At 42.4% G+C, this 12057-nt stretch overlaps 1 pseudogene; it reads left to right on the forward strand.

The window, feature by feature from the left end:
* The first annotated feature begins 7202 nt into the window (after positions 1 to 7202).
* LOC121788266 lies at positions 7203 to 9755 on the forward strand (annotated as a pseudogene).
* The last annotated feature ends 2302 nt before the right edge of the window (positions 9756 to 12057 follow it).

Raw genomic sequence — 12057 nt, forward strand, 5'->3', positions numbered from 1 at the left:
CCTACAGCAATAAATTGGTGGAGTCTTGCATAGGCCATAATATTTTTTTGATCACCTAATATTTTATTTCAACAATTTTAATCTTTTGTAGATGGCTAAGAAGAATACATTTTCTTCAAGACAAGCTAGGACCGATTTGTAAACCACGTATTTCAACGCCACATTTGAGTAGGAAAAGGAGAGATTACTACATCAATCCAATGACATTCATATTTTGATTACCAAAGTTGAGACTGAGATGATTACCAAAGTCATAATACACCAACAATAGTCTTTACTTTGTTCGGACCATACGAGATTCTTTTTCTAGATATCTCATGGATTACCCATATACATGCAATTATTATTATTCATTGTATTCTCTCACAAACCCATGTCATTTATATTTTCTTACTGTTGGAAGATACTCGGATATCATGCAGAAGATACCGGGAATCAATCATATAATTTGTAATAATGTGTAATTGATTTACTCCCTAAGATAGAGTCCTAATTACTGTAATTTAGACCTACCATAAAGATGCACTCCTAATTCTATAAAGGGTGTATCGATCATGTAATGATTGATTCAAAAAAAAAAAAAAAACAAAGAACCTTTCCTTCTAATATTCTTCATGGCATCAGAGCAGACGAAGATCTGGCTCAGAAAAGCTTCATCATAGCCGAAGCAACCCGATACCAATCTCGGTCAAGAGGTCGAGTACCAATCCTTACCAGAAAATCATACCCATCAAGGCCAAGAGGCCGAAACCAATACCTGCAAAAATCATGTCCGATTCAGAATCAGAAAAAGATACCAAACCAACAATCAAATCCTCTAGAATGAAAACCAGCAAGAATGTAACCATCGCATTCAAATTGAACGGTAAAAACTATCCCTTATGGGCTAGATTGATGAAGGTTGCGATAGGCAGCCGTGGGGGATATTCCCACATCAGAGATCCTCCACCGAATGCAGAGAGCGCCGAACACGCCGAATGGGAAGAAACCGACCTCGTGGTCTTTTCATGGATCATCGATAATATCGAAAACGATATAATCGCTGATTTTGCCCACCATCAAACCGCGAAGGCGATATGGGATAATCTCGCCGTGACCTTTGAAGGCAAGAAAGATCCGTATCTCATATACGATCTGGAGGATAGAGCCATTTCACTCCGACAAGGAAATCTGGACCTTGAAACGTACTATCGACGAATCCATGGCCTTTGGATAAACGTAGATGGTTGCCGGAAACAACCCGTGGACTGTTGCGACAAGGGAGTCAGGCAGTTTCGTGAGTTTTCCAACACCACAAGACTATTCAAGTTTCTCACTGGACTCAATCCAGAATATGACACCATCCGAAGGGAAATCCTCAAGGACGAGGAGCCCTATCCCTCAGTCGAAGAGGCTTACGGACGGGTCCAGAGGGAGGCGGCTCGATTGAAGATCATGCCACCGGCATCCTCTAAAACCGCCGAAGACTCCGGCGTTGGAAGCGCCGATGCATCATCGGGAGAAATCGGGTACGGATTCGGAGCACAGAGAGAACGACCGACCAGCAGAGGACCACCACGACCGCCACCGACCGGAATCAGCCACCAAACCGGAGGAAGAATCGACAAGAGCAAGCTGTGGTGCTCCCATTGCGGGAAAAACAAACACACGAGGGATACATGCTTTCTCCGTGTGGGATTCCCGGATTGGTGGGATGAAAAACAGAAAGCACGGGCTCAGGCTAAGCCCGCGGCCGTCGGAATCAGTGAGACGGGACAGAGGCAGGGGAACCCCCAAAATCAACATCGAGACGGCTCAAATGGAGGAGGAACGAACCAGACTATCAATTCGGAGTACTCCGGCGATAACTACGGTGGCGGCGGAGGCGGTGGAGCCCGGGTCGGAAACTTTGTGGAGCGGATGGGTTCAGAATCGCAAAAATGGAGTCACGGCAGAGGTACTGGGTCGGAAACTTTGTGGAGCGATAATCTACATTTTTTGCGATTTAGTCCTCAAGTTTTTTATATCTCCAAGTTTGACCCCCCTGATAAACATATACCTAAAAGAACCTCCATCGGTTCCCATATACTCGAAACCCTCCCCAGATTTGCATAATTATAAAAAACACCCCATTCACTCCCAAAATCTAAAAACGCACCCTCATGTTCGACATATATCTACTTATAACCGATTTGCACCTCTGATAAATGTTTCCGCTGCTTTATCTGCGCAAAATATAGATAATGTCGATAGGAAGGGTTGGATTTTTGATTGTGGAGCCACAGACACTATGACCCCAGAAAGATCTGATTTTAGTGATTTTAGAGAGATGACTAAAACTTACATTAGAACTGCCAATGGGGAATTAATTACGGTAGTCGGGGCAGGAACCATAAAAATTTCCCCTACTCTTCAACTATCAAATTGCCTGTTTGTCCCTAAATTGTCTCAACGGCTGATGTCAGTGAGCCACGTGACACGAGAATTGAATTGTACACTCCTAATGTATCTAAATTTCTGCATCTTACAGGATATTCGGACGAGGAGGATCGTTGGGCGTGGCACTGAGGACCAAGGACTCTACTATGTGGATGGGGTAGCTCAACATGGCAGTGCGATGCTGGCTCACGGATCCACGAAAAAGGAGGCTTGGCTGTGGCACAGAAGACTAGGACATCCTTCACATGGTTATTTTAAACTTTTGTTTCCAAATTTTTCTTTGCCTAGAGATTTTTCTTGTGAAACATGTGTTTTGGCTAAAAGCCATAGACAATCCTTTAAACCTTCAGATACTCGTATGGAATTTATGTTTGATTTAGTGCATGCTGATGTGTGGGGGCCTGCACCAGTTATTGGGGGAACGGGTTTCGATATTTTGTGACGTTCATTGATGATTGCACTAGAATGACCTGGATCTATTTTTTGAAACATAAATCAGAAGTAGTTGACAAATTCATCTTGTTCTTTCACATGATACAAACCCAGTTCCACACTAACATAAAAATCATTCGTTCTGATAATGGGAGGGAATTTGTTAACAATACCATGTCAGATTTCTTCCAGAAAAAAGGCCTTTTACACCAGACATCATGTGCATACACACCCGAACAAAACGGAGTTGCCGAGAGAAAAAACCGAACTATCCTGGAAACCACCCGTGCCCTCATGATTGAGTCTAATGTACCAAAATCCCTTTGGCCAGAAGCCGTTGCAACCTCCGTCTACCTAATAAACATACTACCAACCAAAATCTTGAAAACCAAAACCCCCCTCGACATCCTTTCCCAGCAAACCAAAATACCTACATCCCTTAGCATGTCACCGAAAGTCTTTGGGTGTACTGTCTACGTTCACGTTCCCAAACATGAGAGAACCAAATTCTCACCGTGTGCAATCAAATGTGTCTTCGTGGGCTATGGGGTCAACCAAAAGGGGTATAGGTACTTCGATCCAAACACTAGGAAAATAATCACCACCATAAACTGCGATTTTCTAGAAACCGAGTTTTTCTATACTCACCACCTTAGCAGTCAGGGGGAGAGACCTAACAACCCTCAAAATAATCATGAGGATTGTCTAAGTTGGTTTGTGCCTCATTCAATCCCCTCGATTGAGGATCCACCAGAGTCAGTTGTCACTGTCGCCGAGCAGGCCTCTCCAGAGTCTCCTCAACCACAACCATCTGACCCACCTCAACCGATATCCGAGGTATGTCCAGAATCAGTTCCTGAAATAAATACTACAGATGATGCTAACAATGCAGAGATTGAAGAAAACACTATAGATGGTGATACAGGGAGGTATGTGCTCCCTCCAAGGAACAATCGGGGCGTCCCTCCAAAAAGATATTCTCCTGAAAAGATCGGGAAGAAAAACCGATATGGAGTAGCGAATTTTGTCCAGGGAAATCTGACGAAAATGGCCCGAGCATTTGAGGCTGCATTATATGAAGAACTGGAGATTCCACAGACGGCTGAAGAAGCTATGAAGTCCAAAAATTGGAGAGAAGCTATGCTTACCGAGATGAGAGCCTTAATGAGAAATGACACTTGGGTGAAAGAAAAATTGCCTGAAGGAGTGAAGGCTGTGGGATGTAGATGGGTGTTCACCATCAAAAGACGGCCAGACGGGTCGATTGATCGATACAAGGCTCGACTAGTGGCGAAGGGATATACCCAAACATATGGAGTCGATTATGCCGAAACCTTCTCCCCAGTAGCCAAGATCAACACCGTGCGGGTACTATTCTCAGTCGCAGCAAATAGAGACTGGCCTCTTCATCAGTTCGATGTCACGAACGCATTCCTACACGGTGAACTGTCAAACCCGTGTTTATGGTTCCTCCCCCAGGATTCACGGACGAGTTTAAGATTGGAGAAGTGTGCAAGCTGAAAAAACACTATATGGGCTAAAACAGTCCCCGAGAGCATGGTTCGGCAGATTCACTGAAGTAATGAAGAAATATGGGTACCAGCAGAGTAATTCAGATCATACATTATTCCTTAAAAAAAGGGGTGAAAAGATTACGTGCCTCATCATCTACGTTGACGACATGATTATCACGGGGGACGATGAAGAGGAGATAGGTGAATTGAGGAAGAACCTGTTCACAGAGTTCGAGATGAAAGACCTAGGCCTTCTCAAGTACTTCTTGGGCATTGAAGTTTAAGATCAAATCGAGGAATCTTCATAAATCAAAAGAAATATGTGCTTGATCTGCTCGCAGAGGTGGGAATGATAGATTGCAAACCTGCTGATACTCCAATGGTACAGAACCATGGATTACAGATACGAGAAGAAGGAAAGCTCACCGACAGGGGGAGATACCAGAGATTAGTGGGAAAACTTATTTATCTTTCACACACTCGTCCAGATATAGCATACGCAGTGGGTGTCGTCAGCCAGTTTATGCAATCACCGCAGGAAGACCATTGGGAAGCGGCCATCAGAATCGTTCGATACTTGAAAGGAACAGCAGATCATGGAGTGCTATTTGAAAAACATGGTCACTTAGAAGTACATGGGTTCACTGATGCAGATTGGGCGGGGAACCCCAACGATAGAAAGTCGACCGCCGGGTATTTCACCTTTGTGGGAGGGAACCTTGTCACTTGGAGAAGCAAGAAACAAAAGGTAGTTGCGTTATCAAGTGCAGAGGCAGAATTTCGAGGCATAAAGAGTGGCCTCACAGAGATATTGTGGCTAAAGAGACTCATGACGGAACTTGGCCTTCATCAGGCACAACCTTGTAAGCTGTTCTGTGATAATAAAGCTGCGATTAGCATCTCAGAAAACCCGGTTCAACATGATAGAACTAAACATGTGGAGGTGGATCGACATTTCATAAAAGAGAACATCGAGGCCAAAATCATCGAGCTACCATTTGTCAAGTCCGAAGATCAGTTGGCTGACATATTGACTAAAGCAGTAAATTCAAAGTCGTTTCGAGAAGCACTAGACAAGCTAAGTGTTGGAAACCTCATCACTTAGCTTGAGGGGGAGTGTTGGAAGATACTCGGATATCATGCAGAAGATACCGGGAATCAATCATATAATTTGTAATAATGTGTAATTGATTTACTCCCTAAGATAGAGTCCTAATTACTGTAATTTAGACCTACCATAAAGATGCACTCCTAATTCTATAAAGGGTGTATCGATCATGTAATGATTGATTAAAAAAAATAATAATAAAACAAAGAACCTTTCCTTCTAATATTTCTTCACTTACAACTTTTTTATTCAATATTTCTCAATCTATATAAATTTTACAACTATTTGTTCACAAAATTCTAAAATTTTACATTCCACTAATTACTTATTATTATGCCAATTTGTTTCGACTAAATGTCAGAGTATTATTATTACTCCTTTTTCAGATATTAATGTTTTTTTCTTACAATTAATGTACCAGTTACTTCCTCAATCTCAAAATCATGACTCTGTCACTGCGTATCCATATCGTTAATGATGTAAAATATTGATCCATTGTTGGTGATTTTTTATTTTACTTGAATTTTTCATGTGCAAGTGATGTAAGATTCTTGGTGTAAATATTGAAGAGAGTGGCATTTGAATTAGATGTGAAGCTTTTGAAGGGAAAAATACACAGACAAGAATATCACCTTTAGTCGAAGTTTGTACAAGTAAAAGAAATTGTCATACTTTTTTGGAATGACTAAATTTACAATTCACTTTTTTTTATAAAAATATACTCCGTGTGATATTTAGGTTGATATTGTATGTAACTGATTGGTGCACCATCCGAACATTTGTAAACAAATTATTCTTATTACATAACTGATATAGAAAATAAGCACGGATATTGACTTAAATGAAGTTACTTGATTTGCACCTAATTTGCATATGCATGAATGTCCATATGCCACAACTAATTGGTAAATAGGAGTATAACTCATGATGTACTTTTTCCCATTCTTTTTGTCAATTCTTGTTTAGTCTCTTTCTGTAGTTATAATTTTTTAGAAAAAATAGAATTTATCCTGATTTCACATATTTTCTAAGTAGAGTATCACTATACATCAACATACCACAAATATTTTAGACATTTTAATAGTACTCCATAAAAGATCAAAAGAAGTCTAGAAGAACTGAACCGACTCAATTTTAAGCCTAGTTAGCACATTTTATATAAAAGGTCAAAAAAAGTCCAAAAGAATCGACCGACTCAATTTCAGGTTGAGTTTGAACATATAACAATTAATGTTGGCCCTAGAAGTTTTGAGGTATGGATTTAGAACCGACCTAGCCCTGATTATAATTTTATTCAATAGGGTCGGACCGGATTGAAATGTAGAATTGTGAATCTGAATCAATTCATTTCGGTGTTTGATAAAGCTCAATGCTTAGATGAGTACCTATATAGCACAAGGGAAGAATGCTTTTGCGTAGAAACAGACACATCAATTGCTTGGAAAGCTCCATCAAACCTTAAGACAAGTAAAAAGTCAAGAATGTGTGATGGCATTTACAAACCTTAATAAAATAACATCATCAAGAATAAAAAAAATATTGGATTTTTGACGTGAACCAAAAAGGAAAGCGGATTATTCCCTGGATCTCCTACTCCAACAATCCTACCCCATTCCTACTCCAATACTCACAATCAAAAAAATTAAATAAAATAATCCTACCATCACTTATATTTTTATAAAATTATTTTATTTAATTGTGGGGGTTAAAGTAGGAATGGTACAAGGATTGTTGGAGTAGGATCCGCTCCGGAAAGCAACTCCCACTTGTAAATTAAAAGTCTTCATCACTCCCGATTTCAGATCTGGGAACCTAGTATAACTCCCAATTCCTCTCCACCAACCCCTATCACCTGTCTGCAGTTTCAAGAATCTAGCTGAAATTCTTGAAAAAGATCCGTTTTTTCGGTTGGAATCTGCAGTTTTTGGAGATGGGCTTGCCTAAAATCCAAGATAATGGGAATATGGAGGTGGGTTTGTCGTTGGGAGCCAACAACAAGTATAGAAGAATGGATGATGATTCTGAGCTGAGAAACGGTGATGATTTTGGTGAAGATTATGATGCTGCACAGCATCACCGACAGATGGAAAGAAGTAAAACTACTAGGAAATATGTGTTTGCTTGCTCTGTTTTTGCCTCTCTCAACAGCGTGCTTCTTGGCTATGGTGAGAGAAATCTTGATTCTTGATCCCACTTTTGTTATTTGTCAGCTGTTTTCGCCTCTTTCTCTTCAACAAGGATGATTCTTGCAGTTTCCACTTTTCTCTTATGGGTCAAAGTCAAAATTTGATCTTGATTTATTGATTCACGATTCCGCACATTTTTTTTTGTTATCAACAATTCTTTACTTATCTTTCTTCAAATGGATGATTCTTGCAGGTTCCTGTGATGGGTCAAAATAAAAATTTGAATCTTGATTTTTTGATTCTTGATCCCACATTTTGTTTCATATGGTCAAAGTCAGATTTTTTTGTTCTTGATTTCTGATTCTGGTTTGATTTTGGCAGGTTGATGTTGTCTGAGTGTTAATAATGTGTTGTTATAGAATGTGGATTTCTAACATCTGTGTGTCTAAAATTATGACTAATGATAGTGTTAGAAAGCTGTTGTTTGATAGATTTTATAGCTAAAAACTGAGATTAATTAAGCTTTTGATTTTCAGATGTGGGAGTAATGAGCGGAGCAATCCTCTTCATTCAAGAAGATTTGAAGATAACAGAGGTGCAGCAGGAGGTTCTCATCGGAATCCTTAGCGTCATGTCCCTTTTAGGCAGCCTAGGCGGCGGCCGGACCTCCGATGCCATTGGCAGGAAATGGACAATGGGACTGGCCGCCATCGTCTTCCAGCTCGGTGCAGTCGTCATGACAATTGCCCCGACGTTCCGAGTTCTGATGATGGGGAGGATTTTGAGCGGCATTGGGATCGGATTCGGGTTATGATTGCGCCTGTCTACATCGCGGAGATATCCCCGACTGTCGCACGAGGCTCGCTCACCTCGTTCCCTGAAATCTTCATCAACTTAGGTATCCTCCTCGGATATGTCTCGAACTACGTGTTTTCCGGGCTTCCTGCTCATTCGAACTGGAGAGTGATGCTTGCTGTTGGGATTATCCCGTCGATCTTCATTGCGTTCGCGTTGTGCATCATCCCCGAGTCGCCTAGATGGCTCGTGCTGCAGAATCGGGTAGATGAAGCGCGGTCTGTGCTTCTGAAGACGAATGAGCACGAAGCAGAGGTCGAAGAGAGGCTTGCCGAGATCCTGCTAGCTGCTGGACACGGAGCAACGGTGGTGGGACCGAGCAGAAGGCCGTGTGGCGTGAGCTGCTCAGCCCATCCCCTGCTCTTGCGAGGATGCTGATTGCAGGTTTCGGGATCCAGTCATTCCAGCAGATCACCGGCATTGACGCCACTGTCTATTACAGTCCAAAGATCTTTCAGGCGGCCGGGATCGAGGATAAGTCGAAGCTCCTCGCTGCGACCGTTGCAGTCGGAGTGACGAAGACTGCTTTCATACTCATAGCTATTGTGTTGATCGATAGGGTTGGGAGAAAGCCTCTGCTCTACGTGAGCACCATTGGCATGACCGTGTGTTTGTTTAGCGTCGGAGTAACGCTGTCGTTTTTCGGAGAAGGGTCATTCGCGGTGGCTCTGGCTATCCTAGGTGTCTGCGGCAACGTGGCCTTCTTCTCCGTCGGGATAGGCCCTGTTTGCTGGGTCCTCACGTCGGAGATCTTTCCGCTGCGAGTCCGTGCGCAGGCGTCGGCCCTCGGGGCAGTTGGGAACCGGCTCTGCAGCGGCTTTGTCGCCATGTCATTCCTCTCTGTGGCGCACGCCATCACGTTCGGGGGACGTTCTTCCTCTTCTCCGCGATCTCTGCGGTCTCTGTGGCGTTCGTGTACAAGTGCATACCGGAGACGAAGGGGAAGTCGCTGGAGCAGATCGAGCTGCTGTTCGAGGACCGGTACGAGCTGCAGGAGAGCGAGGTTCAGCTCGGAGACGCTGAGCATCTGGTGCAGAAGGAGTAATCTGCGATTGCTGAAGACAGGATGTTTTAAGACAACGGGAGATCGCCAACACCAATCGCGAGACTGACGGTCGAATTCCTTTAAGCATTCAGCTTGAAGGAATCCGACAAGAGAAGATGCTGGTTTTGTAGGGAAATGGTGGTGGTAGTAATTGCAGGTAACTGAACTGCGCGAGAGAAGCCTATTTGTATAGTTCATTCTTTGTTACACTTGCATATGTTTCTTGAATGTACAAGTATTAGAATTTTTGTTTGTTACCGCAGATAATAATCCTGTATAGATGCAGGAGACATTTATCCTAGTTTCTATGTCTTGAATCTTGATTCTTTCGTAGTGCTCACGACACGAGTCAGCAGCAAACTCAAACTCAAACAAGATTCGGTATAAAATTCAACAAGCACCACTGCACCAGAATAGTCTCTAATTCATTTTTCACGTAGATTAGAAAAAAAAAAGTCTAATGTCCTTTATGTTAATACTAGTATATGATTGTGCTATTTTCCTAGTAGTATTATATATTTCTTCACACCTGATCTCACGAGGTAATCTTCGCAAAAAAAAAGAAAACAGGCTACCTTTTGAGACATCCGAAAATAATAAAGAACTAATTTTGTGGAATAGAAGGAATAAAAATGTATCCTAATATTAAAATTACTGAAAGTAACCAATATTAATCGAAAAACTTATTTTGACTTTTCTTCGAGTCGATGCCAGATAGACGCATTTCTTTGAATTTCCAATTTTAGATGCAATTTACAAATTTATTGATATTTAATATTTATTTACGTAGGGACACGATGCATCCGTGGTGTTATAAAACTTTGATGAGTTCACTGTTTATGCACCATTCATTCCTTTATTTCGGACTAAGATATTTTGAAAGCTCCATCTTTAGTGTTTCTCTACCTAATCCCAGATTTTCAGGAAATCGTCGGTGTTTACTATTGTACCTCGATGCAACTCAACTAGGGTGGCAAGAAATGTGTAACTTCCTCTTAGCCATTGCCTTTTGTGGACTAGTTTGCTTCTCAGCCGGAGAAGATGCACTTCCGGCCAACGGGACCTTATCGGACGGGCAGACTTTGATCTCACGGAACCACGATTTCGAGCTCGGCTTCTTCACCCCCGGCTCGTCCAAGAACAGGTTCGTGGGGATTTGGTACAAGAGGAAACCGGAAGTTGTCGTTTGGGTTGCAAACTGGAACAATCCAATCATATATTCACACGGTGTGGTGTTACGAATAGCAAGGTATGGTGCATTAGTCATATGCAGAGATGGAAGCATACTTTGCGTCATCCAATTCGTCGAGAGTGGCTCCGTCAAATGATCTTACAGCTCCTGGACACCGGAAACCTCGTTCTCGCAGTAGACGCAACAGAGGATAACTACATATGGCAGAGTTTTGATCACCCCGAGGGACACAAGGTTGCCGGGGGATGTTCATGGTGCACAGCCCTGCGGGGGAGGATAAGTATTTGACTTCGTGGACGAGCTCCGACGACCCTCCCCGGGGATTTCAACCTACAGGATAAGAAAACAAAGGGTTACCTCAGATGGTGATTAGAAGGGGGAATGTGAAAAATTACCGGAGTGGCATGTGGAACGGGGTTTACATCAACGTCCCGACCTTCTACAACACCATTTTCAAGGGAAAGATTTTCACAGACAAGGGCAGAACAATGTATATCGATCCTTATAACAGCTCGATTCTTACAAGGCTCGTGATAGATCAAAACCGGCTTAATTCGTCGTTACACAATGGATGAGAGGAAAGATAAATGGAATCTAGTCTACACGATACCAAAGATCCTTGCGACGACTACACCAATGCGGTCCTAACGGCATGTGCATAATAGAGGGTGTGCCAATATGCAGGTGGTTTGGATGGCTTCAAACCCAGAGTTCCAGACAGAATGGGACTTTCACGACGGTCCGACGGATGCACTAGGATTAGGGCGTTGAGTCTGCATGAATGGAGATGGTTTTCTAGAGCTCAAGGGGGTGAAATATCCGGATATACTACGGTTTTATTTAAAACACAAGCATGAGCATCGGGGAGTGCAGAGATGTGTGCTAAGAAAATGCAACTGCACAGCGTATGCACAGCCCTACATAGATAACGGAGGCAGAGGCTGCTTGATGTGGTTCGGGGATCTTATCGACATTAGAGTGCTTCCGGGTGCAGATAAAAATCAGAATATCTACATTCGCCTGCCGGTTTCTGAACTAGTAACTCCATTTTGTCCCGGCAATTCAAGAATTCGTCTTAGCCTACATATCCCTGATTCATAACTTCCATTTCCCCCCTCTATAGAATCAATCCGTAAGTCAGACAACAAGAAGAGGAGGCATGCAAAGTTAATAGCAGTATCAGTTGCTGTGGGAACTCTGATATCTATCTTAATCTGTGGAGCTACAGTTATAGTGAGACGACGGAGGAGAAGAGGTAAAGCATAACATTTCACACCAGCATTCTTAATAGTCAAAGGCACTGAATTCGTACTTTTATCAAAAACTGTAGGAAAAAAAAAGAGGATTTAGAGTTACCTCTATTCAGT

Source organism: Salvia splendens, unplaced genomic scaffold (assembly GCF_004379255.2).
Source record: "Salvia splendens isolate huo1 unplaced genomic scaffold, SspV2 ctg1006, whole genome shotgun sequence".
NCBI classification, from domain to species: domain Eukaryota; kingdom Viridiplantae; phylum Streptophyta; class Magnoliopsida; order Lamiales; family Lamiaceae; genus Salvia; species Salvia splendens.